We start from the raw sequence: 18,566 nt of genomic DNA, 5'->3' as shown, positions 1-18,566 counted from the left end.
GCGATCGCTGTCCCGGTTGACCTCCTCTGCATCCTCGGCAGAGCTTGCGATTCCTGAGCTCACTCTCGTTCCACTCGAGCCCGCTGCTCCCCGATTTGACGCACCGCCAGCGGACTCCAAGTGTCGGGGAGATCGCTGCTTTGCGCGTGAACCTACAAGCTGCAAGGGAGAAGCAGTTGTCCTCCCTTGCACCTGGTCCAAGGCTTTGACTGGCCTTACTGCCACTCAGGGCTGTTCCTCCGTTCTGGGTATGCCTGCCTGAGGGGCTCCCATTGTTGCTGAAGTCAGTGGGGTTGCATTGTCTTTGACTGCCCTCAGGTTGGCACCACCATTACTCCCAACACGAGGCTCCTTCACTTGCCTCAGAACCTTGTAGGGTCGACATATCCTCGTTGTAATTTTTTTTTGTTGATTGAAGCTTCCTCATCCTCTTCTTGTATTCAGGCAGGGTTTTTGCTCTTTTTATGTCCTGGATTTCAATTTTTAATGCTGTTTTTTCGTCTAGGTCTGGGAGCTCGTAGGATCTCCAGCCTCCTAGACTCTCACCATCACGTGACCTCTATCTCTCTTTAATTTAATGCATACTATTGCAGTAGTATTTTTTCATGAAGTACCTATTCAACTGTAGCAAGTAATAATTTTGGTGTACATATATATTTAACAATCTATATGAAAATAATCTTTTTATCATTATTATTGAAGTGTAATTTACAATAGCTAATACACCTAGCAGCAATGTGGGAGGAAACCAGAGCATCACTCCAAGGTTAGAGAAATTACACACAAACTCCATTCATACAGAACCTGAGGTCAGGATCAACTCGAGGCATGACAACAGTGAAGAATCAACACTTACCTCCTGCAGCACCATACCAGTCCATGGGAGTGAATGGGGACACCGATCTGGGTTTAAAAAGGGAAAATATGTGAAATGTTCCTTTATTTTACGATCTTAAATGTTCTTAATTAATTTTGTGCACATTTTTCATATTTATATATTGTTATACAGTATCTGACACCTACAAAGCTTGGTAGATGCTGGATAAGTGAATTTTCTGGTTGGTTGAGACATTGAATGCCTACCTACTACAGCTGCATTGAATAAACAGTTTAAAAGACAATACTTTACTGTACTTAAACTGAACAAACTTCATTTGAATATATGAACCTTGTGTGGCGGCTCACCACAAGGCAGGCGAACCGGCCCCGTTGGAAAGCCACGCGGCGGGGCAGCCGGCCAAAATGGCGCCATCGGGGGTTTCCCTTCCTTCCAGCTTGGGGCTCAGAAACCCGCGCTTGGGGACCATGTAAAGCCCGGGTGACATCAGTGCTCTCCAGCATGGTTCTCAGCCAGGTCCAGGCTAGGAGTATAAGTGCAGTCCAGCAGCCTGCAATAAACCCAGCCATGTGCCAGTTTGGGAAAGAGTCCATGCAGTTCCTGGGCCATAACATCATGGCCAAAGGAGCCACGCCCGCCACTGCAAAGTTTGCCGCCATCAGGGAGTTCCCATGCCTCATCAGCCTCAAGGGGCTGCAGGAGTTCATGGGTATGGTCAACTTTCACAACTGCTTCATCCTGGGAGCTGCACGCATCTTGCAGCCACTGTTCGCCCTCATCGCAGCCAAGCACAAGATACTCGCTTGGAACCCAGAAGCCTGCTCCGCATTCGAGGCCACCAAGGATGCCCTCGCAAAGGCCGCCATGCTCGCCCACCTGCACACCGACCTGCATATGGCATTCTCTGTCAATGCCTCTGCCACAGCTGTCGGTGTTGTCTTGGAGCAGCAGGTGAATGGGCATTGGAACCTGCTGCCATTCTTCAGCCGCTGGAACGCAAGTATAGTGCCTTCAACCGCGGGTTACTGGGCATGTACCTAGAAGTGCGACATTTCCGCTATTTTTTGGAGGGGAGGACTTTTACCATCTTCACCGACCACTAACCCCTCACCCAACCGCTCACGATAGCAAAGGATCCCTGGTCGACCCATCAGCAGCGTCACCACTCCTTCATGTTGGAGTTTACCACCGACCTTCGGCACAAGGTGGGGAAGGATAATGTGGTTGCCAATACACTCTTGCGACCGGTCATCTGCACGCTGATGCCAGGCTTCGACTTCGACCAGCTCGCCTCAGACCAGGAAGCTGATGAAGAGACAAGGGCCTTCAAGACCGCCATCAGCAGCCTGCGGTTCCGAGACTTCCCGACTCCAAGCGGCAAAGGCACCATCCTGTGCGATATCTCCTTGGGCATCTCACAGCCAGTGGTTCCACAGCAGTGGCGCAGGCAGGTCTTCCGTCACATCCACGACCTTTCACATCTGTCCATCAGGTCCATGGTGGCAGAACGGTTCGAATGGCATGGGCTGCAGAAGCAGATCGCGGGCTGGGCCAGAACATGCACCCATTGCCAGACGTCCAAGGTGCACAGGCACACCAGGGCACCCATACAGGAGATTGAGCACGTCCGGGAATGGTTCAGCCACATTCATGTGGACATTGTTGGGCCCTTACCCGTTTCCTGGGACAAGCGTTACCTGTTTATGGTGGTGGACCACACCACTCGCTGGCCCGAGGCAATCTCAATGCTAGACGCCTCCACCGACTCCTGCTCCCGGTTCACCTCACCTGCGATCAGGGCGCCCAGTTCACATCTACGCTCTGGGCACAGGTCGCCAACAGGTTGGGGATACAGCTACACTGCACCACGGCCTAGTGTTCCTAGAACTACATTCATTCAGGGAATTGGATAATATTTCATCACACTGTTGAAAATGTGTTTCTGGGAAATAAGATGATGATTCACTCACCACCAGCCACTGACCTGTACAAACTAGTATTAACACAAATGGTTCTGAAGCATTTCTAGTCAATGCAGACTCCTAGAAAATTTATGGAAGGAGACTCATCCAATCTCATTGGCAATCTTGGCAAAGTGATGGCAATTCCTTGATACAAGTCTTAAAGCCTGATGGGCCCACTGCTTAAGTCTGAGCTGTTAGTTGTTCTAAATCCATCCTATTTAATACCCACAATGTTAAAAATTTTCAGAGCCATTTTCTCCTGCCTAAATATTGCTGCTTTGCCACTTTTATTGAGTCGGTCCTGTGAAAGGAAATGGCATTCCTCGGATTTGCAAAGAATTTTGATACTTTGACTGAAAGGAAAGATGATCTCAGACAGTTGCCTTATTAGTCTGTTGGACAGCTCTCTCAATTTAGCAATCCCCAAATGTGCACGAAAAGGATTTGGTAGAATGACTGGACTAAGTGTAACTTTGATGGTCTAAGTGTAACTTTGATGGTCTAGTATTTAGCCTCTCGATCAATGTCAGATGAACTTTCCAGTTTATTGTACTTAAGTGGCAATTAGCTACAAGTAGTTCTAGGAGTTCGCCGAGCAATAAGCAGGCAGTAAAGAATCAACCACATTATTTTGGGCATACCCCTCTATTCTTCTTTGATGTAGAAGTGAAGAGAGCAACAGTGAGGTAGTTGAGATCCTTCTAGAGGCTTTTTTTTCCCCAGAATCAGAATTTATTGTCATGAAGTTCATTGTATGGCAGCAGAATCATAGAGCAAATATTGATATTATAACCGTCTTACAACATTACTAGAAATAAAAGTAGTAACGCACCAAAAATAAGGCAGTGTCTTTGGTTCATTGATTATTCACAAATCTGATGGCAGCGGGGAAGAAGCTGTCTTTGTGCCATTGAGTGCTTGTCTTTAGGCTCCTGTACCTTTTTCCCCAATGGTAGCTATTATGTCTCTGTGTTACTTGGGAGGCTTCTTAAATAACTCCGAGATGCAAGATTCAAATAACAGAAGAGAATTTACTTACTGATGCCTTCCACCATCTCAGGAAACTGTTCACTCACACATACATATACATACGCCCCACACTGGGGCACTACAGTTACTACAGTGAGAAGGGTGTATTCTTAGGCGGTTACAAAATAGTTCACATTATCCTGACAAAATAAAGAAAAATGTTGTGTCCTTTATCACTTTCTTTCCAGTGCAACTTAAGCAACTGAACTTGTACACTAATTTATTTACACAACTATTTTTAAATAGTTCTTATCGATATCGCACTTGCAGCAGAATGTTCCTTTGCCACCTTGTGGATTTGGCTGCGACCGTTGGGCTCTGTGCTGCTGGTCCACATGGAGGAGATGCACCTTGTTGTGCTTCATCTGACAACTGCTGAGTTGATATTTTGGTATTAGTAGTTGTGGTCTCTTCACTTGATATTGGTGTTGCAGGCTTTGCTGGTATTAAAGCTTTCTGCTTCATCACATCTTGTGTCAGCCGGATAGGAATTCTGTTCTTCCTCAGCTGATGGCCAGAGTCTGTCTCAACAATGTACGATCTTGGTATCTCAGCTTCTCTAATGACCTTTGGTGGGGATCATGTTTTCAACATCTGGTCTTCTGGAGGGTGTATTTTGCTCCACAGAGTTGCTGGGAACTTCACGTCAGTCCTTAAAGGTGTTGCTCGTAATGATAGAAGAGCTAAGCATGGGTCTTCTTTTGTTTTGCGACACTTAATAGTGTGCATTTCACAGTTTTCATTTGTCTTTCAATCCCTTTGGGATAGTATGGGGATGATGTAGTGATAACAATCCCATACACTGCAGCCAGCTTTCTAAATTCTTGTGATGTGAACTGTGTTCCATTGTCACATGTTCAGCAAGGAGCTCTCTCATTTCAGAGGTAATAGTTGACACTCTCAGGTCTTTCACCCCTTTGACGAGGGGTCACTTGTAGCCACTATTAAATACCACTCTTGATTCTCGGTGAACAAGTCTGCTCCCACTGTTTTCCATGGCCTGTTAGGTACTTCAATGGAAATTATTTCCTCTTTTTGTTGTGGGTTTCTGTTGATCCTTTTGGCGTATCTTCTTTGTCTCGATCTCATTATTGACAGAGATCAACTGCAACTCCCAGCAGCTATCCAGACCTAGAATTGGAGATCCATCTGCATGTACCATGGACTGAGGATGTTCTTATGCCAACCATTGATCTTAGATCCCCCGAGCTGCTTGATCATGGGTCCACCATAGGCCATTAATGTGACATTTGCTGTTTCCAATGCACCATCTTTTGGATACCCTTTTATTATGTTCTCTGGGAACATCAGGTGATAGAGTCTGAGTGGAAGGACGTTGTTTTGCCAATAAACCCATCAACGTTTTTTTCTGATATGAGATGAACTCGAGGACATGTGAGATAACAATACTCTCCTGGAAAAACCTGACAGATCATAACCCAAGGTCTGAATCCGAACATGGGTCTCTGGAGCTGAGAAATTGGATCTCCATGCCATGTCCATTTAGAAATAACTTAAGGCCAAACTGAGTAATGGCAGATTTCCTTGAATGAATTACAAAAGTGCCACAGGTTGGTTTCTACAAACATCTGGCAGATTTTCGATTACTGATTCTGAGAGAAGCTTTTATTAAAAATCAAGTTGTTCAATTCACTACTACAGTTCCTCTGCTGGGATTTGAACTCCAGTCTCCGCACTTCTAGTTCATGACCAGCAGTTCAGTTCACAATGGCAGCCACACAAAAGAGTACTTTCCAAAAATAAAACTCTGAAAAGCAGTGAAATGAAAAAATTGACACAGGTTAGAGAGGTATCAATTATTCCTTTTCGGTTCATTTTAGCTAAGCCTCAATTACTAATAGGTGATCCACTGACAGCAATGTGCAACAATTCTTGCTCACAAAAGTAGCCTGAAGTATGTTGAGACTTTTTACATGTGATAGAAAGGGACAGAATTCTTCTTTTCAATGTAATCTTAAAGAAATTTTCTATTGAATCACCATTAGGGCCATTTGTGTTTTCCAACGTATCCCTTGACAGAGCATTGTTGGTACCTTTCACTGAGAATTTGGCTCTTCTTCTTAGGCACTTGTTCAAAAATAGTGATAAAGCATAAAAGACAGTGAAATGAGCCGATTTGCATAGAATCGTCCAAAAATTGTATATTGGTTGGGCAGGGAGAGAACAAAATGCAACATATAACAATGTACTGTGGCGATGCACAAATCTGTTGCAATGAACCGGCCTTGCTTGTTACGCGCAGTCAATGGGGCAGTTATGGCAGAGATGGCGATGCGTTCCCATCTCGACCACTCCACGAAGGAAGTTGGCATGCATGCTTGTGTCTGCATGACACAAGTGGCAAGGCGTGCGTGCGGTCCGACTTCTCAGCTAAAAAGCAACCGCGCAAAGTTTAAATAAACATTCCCGCTGCAACCTCAGAACTCACAGTCTTTGCGTCCAGTCTATTCACTCGCTCGCGTCCAGCAGGTTACATTTGGCGACCCTAATAAGTCTCCACGTTCTGAAGACTCTTACCACATGGATCCCAGAGCAGTCAGCACCTTAGTGCTTGAGCTACCCATGCTTTGGACCAGCAGAGGCCCAGTTCCAAATCAAGAAAATCTCCTATGACTCCACCAGGTATTTCTACGTCGTCAGTTCCCTCAATCTGCATAGAAAACCTCATCCAAGCGCTGCCGGAGAAGGGTAAATACCTAGCCTTAAAAAACCTCCTCATAACCACCTTTGGTCTCTCTCACACCACAATAGGGCAGTCAGGGTCTTGCATCTTGACGGTTTAGAGGACCACATGCCGTCTGCCTTGAGGGACGAGATGTTCGCACAGGCGAAAGGACATAAGGCCTGCCTTATATTTGAGCACACCTTCCTGGAGCAAATTCCAGAGGACATTCGCCTCCTGCTCGCTGATGCTGATTTCAGCGACCCTTGGAAGGTAGCTGCTAGGTCTGACGTTCTCTATCGCATGAAACATGAAAATCCAGAGGCCCTTCATCGACTAATCAAACTGCCACAAACCAAGCCCACCAGCAGATAAGTGCTCCTCCCACCAGACTCAGAACTCCACTGTGCTTCTATCACCAGCGCTGGGGAGCAGAGGCTCAAAAATGCCATCAACCCTGCTTGTTTCAGGGAAACAAGGCCACAGCGGCTGGCCAAAAGAACAGCCTACTCCATGTGTGGGACAGCATCTCGGACTGCAGGTTCCTAGTCGACACAGGAAAAGAGATCAGCGTAATTCCACCAACTCCCCTTGAGATGCGCATGAGACCATGCGCCCCCACCCTTCAAGCAGCCAACAACTCCGCCATCTCCACTTTTGGCCACAAATGCATTTCCCAGTGTTTCTGAGATATGGACTTCCACTAGCATTTCATCTTGGCCGCAGTCGACAACCCGTTGCTGGGAGCAGACTTTATCCGGGCACACTCTCTCCTCGTTGACCTACAGTGAAGACGCCTGGTCCACTTGGAAATATTTCAAACCATCCCCCTAGGAACTTCAAACGAGAAAGCCACTCACCTTGCCACAGTGGAGATGGCTACAAACCGGGACACACGCCTCCTTACAGACTTTCCAGCCATCCTGCGCCCACACTTTTCAACCACTCAGCCGCCCCTTTCAGCCTTTTCAAATTTCTACGAATGCCCTTTGGCTTTAAAAAACACAGCCCAAACGTTCCAGCTGCTAATGGATGTCATAGGGTGTGACATGCCCTACTTCTTCATTTACCTGGACAACATCCTGGTGGCAAGCGCTATGCCCAAGGAACACTCATCCACCTCCACCAACTATTTTCCCACCTACACTGGGTTGGCCTTACCATCAACCCGGCCAAATGTGAATTTGGCTGCCAACAGACAGATTTCCTGGACCACCGTTTAACCAAGGATGCCACAGTGCCCCTCCCGGACAAAGTCAAGGCCATTCATCAGTTTCCACATTCTACTATGCTTAAAGGCCTGCAGGAATTTGTAAGAATGGTCTCTTTCTACAACAGGTTTATTCCCCAGGCTGCTGCCATTATGCAACCTCTGTTCGACCTCATATCTGCCTCCACGCAAGAGCTCCAATGGACCACCGAGGCTACGGCGGCTTTTGAAAAAAAAAAGACCCCCCTCACCAGCTCATCCATGCTTGTACGCACACATGGAGGCCCATATCACCCTTATGATCAATGCGTCTGCTATTGCAATAGGAGCAATCCTCCAGCAGTTCATAGACCAAACATGGAAGCCACTTGCCTTTTTCAGTTGCCATTTGTGCCCACCTGAGCACAAGTACAGTGTTTTCAACAGGGAATTGCTGGCTCTGTACCTGGCCATTCAAAATTTCCTCTATTTCCTCAAGGGTAGATTGAATAAAGCAATGCAGAAACAAACTGTGGAGTCATGTTTAGTTTTCCATTTAAGGAGAAAGTAAATGACAAAAGGGAAAAAAGGTCTCATCTGGGGATAGTGGGGTTGCTCTATTTATAAATGGACGGTGAAAAATATGGCTGAGAAGAAAATGAAGGGATAAGAAATATATCCAGACAAGGAGGAAGTAAATGACAAAAGGGAAAAGAAAAGATCTCATCTGGGGATAGTGGGGTTGCTCTATTTATAAATGGACGGTGAAAAATATGGCTGAGAAGAAAATGAAGGGATAAGAAATATATCCAGACGGAACCAGCAGCAGCTCAAGGAGTGAGAGAAAATTCTGCTGGGAGCATAGTTGATGAAGAATGACGACAAGAATATCTTGCTGCAGAAAAAAAATGTTCCATTCTGTAGGGATGATAGGTCATTGGTCAACTCTAAAATACAAAATTATCGCTGTTCATTTTGTAATTGAAATTTTATTTAAAATGATACATTTTCACACCAGCCATAGCATTTTGCAGCACAAAATCAGGTCCTACAGCAAATTTGTCCATGCCAACCAAACTGTCTACCCAGGTCAGACCTATTTGCATGCATGTCCCTCTAAATCTCTCCTATCCACGTACCTTTCCAAATGTCTCCCCAACTGCTGCCTCATTCACTTATCCTTCTGTGTTTTCCAAGAGGAGTTATGCACTCTCTGGTAGGGCCATATACATAATTGTTTGAGAAAACATTGCTGGGCATATTTAAATTCAACACCATCCAAGTTTTCGGAGGGTCCCAGTCAATACAAGGGAAGTTGAAATCATCTATTTTTGCAACCTTATTGCTTCTACATCTATCTGTAATCTCTCTACAGATTTGCTCCTCTAATTCCTGCCGCCTGTTAGGGTTCCATAAGACAAACCTATCTAGTGGATCTTCCTTCTCATTTCTAGGTTTCACCCATATAATTTCACTAAACGATCTATCCTCTTGAAATATTGCTGGGATGTTCTCCTTAATTAAAAAAGACAAAACACCCCTCCTCTCTTATCTCCAACTCTACTTTGCATTGAATTGCCAGTCTTTCCCTTTTCTCAGCCATGTTTCTGCCCTAAATAAAAGCACCCATTCAAACATTTATCAACTCTATGCAAGAATAACAGGTTGCAGGCAAGGTTTCTTTATCCATGTCTAGTATTCTAGTATGTATCACAGATGACTAGTTCTGTAATAAGCTCATAGAGGTTAAGAAAAGCTTGTGTAACATTCTGAATTTCACAGTAACTCACCATTACACGAAGCAAGCATCAGGGAAATAATATTTTAAAAGATTTGAAGTCAGTCTTTTAATTCTGCCTTACTTTCTGCAGTTCACCATTGCACATTTCAAGCACAGTATTATTTTAATAACCAGTCTTTAGAAAGGAATGTGCCATAGGTTGCAGTCAACTGAGTCATCATTTCAGCACCAATCACAGTAAAGACAAAACAGCTGACACAGTGGTATCAGAGGCTGTGGCTTTGAACTAGCTTGAGAACAGCCTGTAATCTTTGTTCCTTTTTAGACGACCTTAAATAAATGATGAGAATGCTGAACAATTAACCACAAACAGGAAAATGGCAGGCAATTCAATTTGTGATTTAACAAATGATCAACACTGCAGTTTCCAGATATAGGACTTTGTACTGAGGGACACTGACTTTGAAACTTTTGTATTCAAGTATTTAGAATTGCCGTAGTTCCAAATGAAAAAGCTTTCAAAGGACTTTGTCTTTCCTAAGCATATATTAGGTATTTTCTTTGTACATTTTTGAAACATGATTAGAAATGATGTAAATATCAATCTAGCACAGCGGTTTTCAAACTTTCCCCCCCTAAACTCAAATTCCACCTTAAGCAATCCCTAAGCCATAAATGCTCTGTGATTAGTAAGGGATTCCTTCAGGTGGTATACGAGTTGTCAGGAAAAGTTGAAAACCATTGTTTTAATCGTACCTCATGACTCATTATGTGCACAGTTTCATAACTCCACAGGAAATGGGTCAATGACAATTTTTCTCAATCAAAATATTTCAGTAACAATTGGGTCTCGAGCAGTGGTACTCAACCTTTTTTTCGCACTCACATACCACATGAAGCAATCCCTTACTATTCATAGAGCACTTATTACACAGGGATTGCTTCAGATGGAATGTGAGTTTAGGGGGGCAGTTTGAAAACCACTGATTTCGCACTAAGTATCATCATATTGGTCAGCTTTTTGGCTCACCTCTCAGAGCAGGATTAGATTTATGTGAGGTACAATGTCTGGTGTTTCTAGCTGACAATGTTCCTGGGAATTCTGAACCATACTGTTGCCTACTGTTAGTGTTACTTACGGATTAGAAGCAGGAAATTTGTGGCTACTTAAATGCATTCTCTGTGCATTAAAGATGAAGTAGACTTTACAATCTTGGATTTTTTGAGTGTACTGAAATAATTTAATCTTGAGGCCCCAATGTTCTTATGTTACGTGACGATACCTGAGAACAATGGACACCGGGGAAAGGAGTTATTTCCCTCTAGTAAGTTCCAACAGTAGGTTCCCATTCTTCCCATGGGCAGTGAGAATGCTGAACAAACAAAAGAACTACTAACCATTTGATACTCTCCACTTTAAACATGTACCACCTTGTTGAACTCTTCCCTACCTTGAGAAAAAGATTGTGACCATTCAACTTATTTAGAACCTTCATGATTTTATTTCCCTCTATAAGGTTACCCCTCAGACTCCCACACTGCAGGCAAAAAAGTCCCAGCCAATCTTGCCTCTCTCTTTGTAACTCAAGCCCACAGTCCCAGTAACATCCTTGTGAAACTTTTATGTGCCTTTTCTGGCTAAATGACATCCTCCAAGCGTGGCTTTGCGACATCCAACTCTGGACTTGATGTCCTGACTCATGAAGGCAAACATACCAAACATGTTCTTCATCGTCCTGCCTACTGGTGTTGGCACTTTCAAGGGATGATGTACTGGCATCTCTCGGTCTCTAAGTCTCATAGTGGTTAGTACAATGCTGTTACAGCACCAACGACAGGAAATGGAGTTCGAATGCTGCACTGTCGGTAAGGAGTTTGTGTGTTTTCCCTATGTCTGCATGGGTTTTTCCCAGAGGCTCTGGTTTCCTCCCACCGTTCAAAATGTACAGGAGTTGTAGGTCAAATAGGTGTAATTGGGCAGCACGGCTTGTGGGCTGAAAGGGCCTGTTACCATGCTGTATGTCTAAATTAAATTAAATTAAAAATCTTAAAGGCCCTGGCATTTACTGCCCAGGTTTGACTTAACAAAATGTCCAAGTTAAATTTGTTATCTTACTTCTTCAACTCTTCAAGAATAATGAATATTGTGACTTAATTACTAAACAATATTATAAATGAATCAAAAAACAAAAAAAAAACTGCACAAGCTGGGAATTTGAAATAAAAGATTCAAAGAAGAAAATTAGAGAAACGACAGATGCCAGATTCCTGAGGAAACAAAAAGAATTTAGAGGAACTCAGAGGTTGGGGAAGTGGGGGGAGGTGGGGAAGGGGTAGTCAGGCAGCATCCGCAGAGAGAAATGGTTCATGTTTCACGTCAGGACCCTTTTTGAGAAAACAGAAAGCACCGGAGACATTCAGCAGATGGGGGAAACGGAGTTTTCATTTCAGGATTTTGACTGATTAAGTGTTTCCAACATTTTATGTTTTTATTATAATTAGATTGTTCATATATGCCTTAAACTATGGAAACAATCCAGAGCAATTTATTACAATGAACAGTATTCTACGATTAATTGCTAAATCTTATGATTTGCAGCTACTGTCTATTTTTCTGCACTACTAAGTTTTGTATTATCTAAAAAGTGCCAAATTACATTCCATATACCAAATACCTCATCATTATTATTATTCATCAAGATGAACAATTTGTAAGGATACCCCAGTATACCTTCTGCCCATTTAGAAAATCCTACCTTTTAGACAATTATGTACCATTACTTAACAATCATTTAACGTGTGCCTAATAAAAAAGAGTTGTACGCTTTACAAAAGCCTTTTTGAAAGCATATATGTCCAACATTATCATTTCTATATTGTTGTTAATTAATTTAATGTCCTTTTAAGTTTTTAAACAGCTTTGTAATTATTAATTATATCCATTATTTGACACATATTGCAATGATAATTAGCCTGCCCTTTCTTTCTCCATTAAACTGATTCTCTTTTGGCAATATGCAATGTTATTTTGCTGCTCTCTGCCCCATTTGCCAACGAATCTTGTTCGACATCTCTGCTTCGGTTTTCTGGTCCCTCAGTCTCTGAAAGGTTTTCATCATTTTCTATGGGTTAATAAGCTTCATCCGAAAGTCAAGCCACAGCTTCTGTTAAGAACAAGGATAACCTACCTTATAAAATGATATAATGATGAGGAAAAATAGTGAAAAACTAGGGTCCACAGAGAGTGTAATAACAAACCTGAAAACAGCAGGCCAAATAATTACGAGTCGTTCTGGTGAGATGAATCGACGCTAGATTTTAAAAAGCTTATGACCTGCAGCAAAAGTAAAATACTCAGCATTTTAAATGAGCACATTAATTTTATATCATAATATGAAATCCGAATAGCCTTCTATCCACATATGTGTATTCAACTTGACTGTTAACACCCTGAACAATGGAAAAGATCAAGAGAAAGTTGCACATTTAAACAGTGGTAAAGGAAGTATCCACGATAGAAATGGATCTCTTGATATCCATGATATTCCAGCCTGCTCTCACAAACACAAAAGAAAACAACATGGCAATGACAACAACACACTTCCTGACTGCCTGTTTCCAGCTGCCCTGTTTCCTGTTAGCTCAGTCAAGCTGTGCTGTTGATAAAAGAGGAGTCAATGGAGGGATTTAAACATCAAATCACTAAGTACTGCCTTGTTCACATCCTAAAAAGATCTTCTGTGGCATAACACAGTGAGTCAGTGGTTACAGGATTCATAAGTATCACTACTGAAAAAAAAACTTAGGAAGAATTTGAAAGATCTCCCAAGAGTAAATGAAGTAAATTGGTTTTTCAGTTGTTTCTTTGCCTTCTGCAGGTCAATGAATTTGCTTTGCTCTTAGAAAACACTTAGAAGGAAAACCTACCAATCTATTACAGCCTTTATGGTATTCCTAAGTAATTAATAGTCAATTAGATATTTTTAAAGCATCACACCTCTGTGTTGTGTGCAAATGTAACATTCAAAATGCACACAGCAATATCCAACAAATATTAATGACTCAACCATCAGTGTTCTACAGATGTTGATTGGTGGCCAATAAATTTTATCCATGACAGGAGCATTATAGGCAAAGAATCTAGAATAAATGTCCATAGATTTGATAAAGGGGTTGTGTGATAGTACAGATTCTATTACCAATGTGTATATGTACATATGTACAGATGGTAGTGTAGGATGACTGTGATTGGCTGAGAGTGTAGCCACACCTATTGGCAGGTCTAAAAGGATTGCTCCTAGCCAGACCAGGTCATTTTGGACTGGTCAACCTACTTGTGATATGCTCCAGTCTTTTAGTTAGTAAAACCCTTGGTTTAGATCAACAAGTCTTTGGTTCCTTCGACGCGCACTACAATTTTAATAACTAAAAAATTTTGAAGGGATGGAGCGTATGCTACGGCTGGAATGCCTCGTCATCAACCCACAGTCAGCTACAGCCTCAAATGATTTTAAGCACTGGGTGAGATGCTTCGAAACATACTTACAGCTCTCTGATCCTGCCGTGAGAGGACAACCATCGACTACTAATATTGATGACTATGGAGCCCCCGAGAGTCTACCAGAGTGTCCAGGATGCGACCACTTACACCGCAACCGTGAAGGTGCTGAAAGGGCTCTAAGAGCGACCAGTGAACAGGGTCTATGCTCGGTACAAACTCGCTACAAGGAGGCAACAGCCCGGTGAGTCCTGTAGAGCTTATATTCAGGCACTAAGGGCAATGGGCAGGGACTGTGCCTGGACAGACAGAACTGGTGTGGATACCACAGATGATCTCATTTGGGATGCCTATGTGGCTGGGGTTTGATCGAATGAGGTGAGGCAGCGCCTGCTAGAGCACGGGGGAGAAAACCTAGAGGACATGATCTGGATCGCAGAGACGATGGAGGCTGCGGTCTTAAGTATGGACATATACTCTCAGGGCTGGACCCCACACTCTGATGTAGGTAGGATGCCCTCGCTGCCCGATGCAACCCCAAAGTGTTATTTCTGTGGGAGGAACAAGCACAGCAGGTCCCAGTGCCCGGCAAGAAAAGCCAGGTGCCAGAAGTGCCTTAAAAACGGCCACTTTGCTGTCGTCTGTCGCTCCAAAATGGCCACCGTCAAACACAGTGCCTCGTGTAAAGCCCAATCACCACTCTCCATTTCAAACACTTCTTCCTCAGAGCTCTCGTCCAATGAGAGCGAGGACTCCACCGCGTGGCAGTGCCTGACGTCATGGGGCAGACACCGAGCACGGAAGGTACAACCCACCCTCGCCGCAATGATGTTCACCCTACCTCACGAAGCAACATCCGACAGGCCAAACTGTTTGTGTGATGTCATACACACGTTGCACGACGTCATCCACACGTTGCGCGACGTCATCACGCAGGACTCCACTGTCCCCATTACAAGTCTCTGCGTCGATAACCCTCGACCAGGACATCCCCAACCCCTCACAAAAGCAATGGAACTGATTAAAGTGCATGGACACGATACCAATTGCTTATTTGAAGCGGGGTCAACTGACAGTTTTATCCGCCCAGACCTGGCCCACCGTTGCGGATTGGCTATTCTCCCCACTGCACAGAGAATTTCATTGGCGACCAGATTGCACTCGACTGGGGTAAAGGGTTACTGCATGGCGACCCTTAAAGTCCAGGGTATCACATTCACAAACTTTAAAGTATTAGTCCTTCCCCAATTGTGCACCTCTGCTCTGCTGGGACTGGATTTTCAGTGCCAGTTTCAAACCATTTCCCTGCCTCACACTCCGCTCTCTGTCTGTAACCACTCCACCCCGGAAACCTCCTGCCAGCGGCAGCCCGAGCCACCCGCCCCCGCGCCCCGGGGCCTCACCTGTAGTCTCTCCACCCTCCGAGTTGCTCCGCCAGCGCTTTTTGCAAATCTCACCCCTGGCTGGAAGCCTGTGGCCACCAAAAGCCGGCAATATAGTTATGAACACAGGAAATTTATCACAAGTGAGATGCGAAGACTGGTGGATGAGGGCATTATCGAACCTAGCTCGAGTCCATGGAGGGCCCAGGTAGAGGTTATTAAAAACGGGGAGAAGCCGCGGATGGTGGTTGACTACAGCCAGACAATCAACCGCTTCACACTCCTGGATGCGTACCCCCTTCCACGGATCATGGATGTGGTGAATCAGATCGCCCAATACCGTGTATTTTCCACCATTGACTTATATTCAGCCTATCATCAGCTCCCGATCCGCCGAGAAGACCGACTTTTCACAGCCTTCGAAGCGAATGGGCGGCTGTATCAATTCCTCAGGGTACCCTTTGGGGTCACAAATGGCGTCGCGGTCTTCCAGAGGGAAATTGACCGGATGGTGGACCAGAACGGGCTGACTGCTACTTTCCCGTATCTGGACAATGTCACTGTCTGCGGCCATGACACGAAGGATCATGACGCCAACCTTGAGAAATTTTTTCAGACTGCAACTCAGCTGAACTTGACCTATAATTTTGACAAGTGTGTCTTCCGGACCACTCGGCTCGCAATTGTGGGTTGTGTGGTGGAGAACTGGGTGGTCATGCTGTACCCTGACCGCATGCATCCCCTCATGGACTTGCCCCTCCTCCCCCCCACCCCCACACACCCAGAAGGCACTCAGACGCTGCCTAGGCTTTTTCTCTTACTATGCCCAATGGGTTCCACACTATGCCGACAAGGCACGGCCACTCATCAAGACCACCTCCTTCCTCCTGTCAACCGAAGTCAGAGCGGTTTTCGACCACATCAAATCGAACATCGCTGCTGCAACGCTGCATGCCATCGACGAGTCTATTCCATTCCAAGTCAAAAGCGATGAGTCTGACTTTGCACTGGCAGCCACTTTGAACCAGGCCGGCTGGCCAGTAGCCTTCTTCTCCAGAACCCTCCAGGGTCCTGAGAGCCGACACTCCTCTGTCGAGAAGGAGGCCCAGGACATAGTCGAAGCACTACATTGTTGGAGACACTACCTCACTGGCAGGCACTTTACGCTGCTGACCGACCAACGCGCGATCTCCTTCATGTTTAGCAATACCCAGCGAGGTAAGATCAAGAATGACAAAAATCGCCAGGTGGAGAATCAAGCTCTCCACCTTTAATTATGACACACTGTATCGGCCAGGTAAACTCAACAACCCGCCAGATGCGTTCTCCAGGGGAACTTGCGCCAACATACAACTGGACAGGATGCAGAGACTCCATGAGGAGCTCTGTCATCCAGGGGTCACTAGGTTCGCGCACTTTGTCAAAGCTCGCAACCTGCCCTACACGGTCGAGGAGATTCGCTCCATGACCTGAGCCTCCCCGCTGTGCGCTGAGTGCAAGCCCCACTTCTTCTATCCGGAGAACACCCACGTCATCAAAGCCACCCGCCCCTTCGAGCATCTCAGCGTAGACTTCAAGGGGCCCCTACCATCGACCAATCATAATACCTACATCCTTATGGCCATTGACGAGTACTCCCGCTTCCCGTTCGCTGTGCCCTGCTCAGACATGACCAGCTCCTCAGTTATAGAGGCCCTGCACAGCATCTTCACCATCTTCGGATACCCCAATTACATCCACAGTGACAGGGGGTCCTTGTTTATGAGCGCAGAACTGCGGCAGTACCTTCTGGAGCGTGGTATTACTTCAAGCTGGACCACCAGCTATAACCCACGGGGAAATGGGCAAGTCGAAAGAGAGAATGCCACCGTCTGGAAAGCGGTTACGCTTGCCCTCTGGTCCAAAGGTCTCCTCACCTCTCGCTGTCAGGATGTGCTCATGTACCTAGTGAGGTGCCCTACACTCCATCCGCTCCCTCCTATTCCAATGGGTATATTATAAATTATTGCATATTAAAAAGACATTTAAAAAGGTTGATTGCTGTAATTATATACATAGTTACAGCTTTATTTTGTAGGTTATTTGGCAGAATTAAACAAAGTAGGGATTAGTGCAAATAGTGTTTCTTTTCATCAGAAAAAGGTCATAGTTCACATTAAGCATCTGTTGACCTGTAAATCACGAAAATCTGTAGACACCGTGGTTGAAGTAAAAACACAAGATACTGGAGAAACTCAGCTGATCAAAAAGCATCGTTTATGCAGCAAAGGTTTGTAAAGTGCGTCGAAAGAACCAAAGACTTGTTGATCCGAACCAAAGCTTTTATTAACTAAAAGACTGGAGCATATCACAAGTAGGTCGACCAGTCCAGAATGACCTAGGAGCAATCCTTTAAGACCTGCCAGTAGGTGTGGCCACACTCTCAGCCAATCACAGTCATCCTACTGTAGAGCTCGTCGAAAGAACCAAAGACTTGTTGATCCGAACCAAAGCTTTTATTAACTAAAAGACTGGAGCATATCACAAGTAGGTCGACCAGTCCAGAATGACCTAGGAGCAATCCTTTAAGACCTGCCAGTAGGTGTGGCCACACTCTCAGCCAATCACAGTCATCCTACTGTAGAGCTCGTCGAAAGAACCAAAGACTTGTTGATCCGAACCAAAGCTTTTATTAACTAAAAGACTGGAGCATATCACAAGTAGGTCGACCAGTCCAGAATGACCTAGGAGCAATCCTTTAAGACCTGCCAGTAGGTGTGGCCACACTCTCAGCCAATCACAGTCATCCTACTGTAGAGCTCGTCGAAAGAACCAAAGACTTGTTGATCCGAACCAAAGCTTTTATTAACTAAAAGACTGGAGCATATCACAAGTAGGTCGATCAGTCCAGAATGACCTAGGAGCAATCCTTTAAGACCTGCCAGTAGGTGTGGCCACACTCTCAGCCAATCACAGTCATCCTACTGTAGAGCTCGTCGATAGAACCAAAGACTTGTTGATCCGAACCAAAGCTTTTATTAACTAAAAGACTGGAGCATATCACAAGTAGGTCGAGCAGTCCAGAATGACCTGGTCTGGCTAGGAGCAACCCTTTAAGACCTGCCAGTAGGTGTGGCTACACTCTCAGCCAATCACAGTTATCCTACACGACCATCTGTACATATGTACATATACATATTGGTGATAGAATCTGTACTATCACAAAGGTAAAAATACATAACTGACATTTCGGGCTTGAGCCA

At 44.8% G+C, this 18,566-nt stretch overlaps 1 protein-coding gene and 1 long non-coding RNA gene across 6 annotated transcripts in view; one reads left to right on the top strand and one right to left on the bottom strand.

Moving 5' to 3' along the window:
• Window positions 1-18,566, bottom strand: part of appbp2 (amyloid beta precursor protein (cytoplasmic tail) binding protein 2) — a 299,366-nt gene that overhangs the window by 241,287 nt on the left and 39,513 nt on the right. For 4 of the 5 annotated variants that reach the window (XM_069910740.1, XM_069910736.1, XM_069910735.1 and 1 more), the window contains exon 2: window positions 857-903. The exons of the other annotated variant lie outside the window; for it this stretch is intronic. The gene's annotated coding sequence lies outside the window, so the exon portion shown is untranslated. The remainder of the gene's footprint in view (window positions 1-856; window positions 904-18,566) is intronic. 5 annotated transcript variants of the gene reach the window in all.
• The window catches only part of LOC138749434 (uncharacterized), a 42,378-nt gene that overhangs the window by 3,973 nt on the left and 19,839 nt on the right, over window positions 1-18,566 (top strand). The gene's annotated exons all lie outside the window — the stretch shown is intronic.

This window comes from Narcine bancroftii, chromosome 14 (genome assembly GCF_036971445.1).
Source record: "Narcine bancroftii isolate sNarBan1 chromosome 14, sNarBan1.hap1, whole genome shotgun sequence".
In the NCBI taxonomy this organism is placed as follows: domain Eukaryota; kingdom Metazoa; phylum Chordata; class Chondrichthyes; order Torpediniformes; family Narcinidae; genus Narcine; species Narcine bancroftii.
This window is presented reverse-complemented; position numbering and strand designations above follow the sequence as displayed.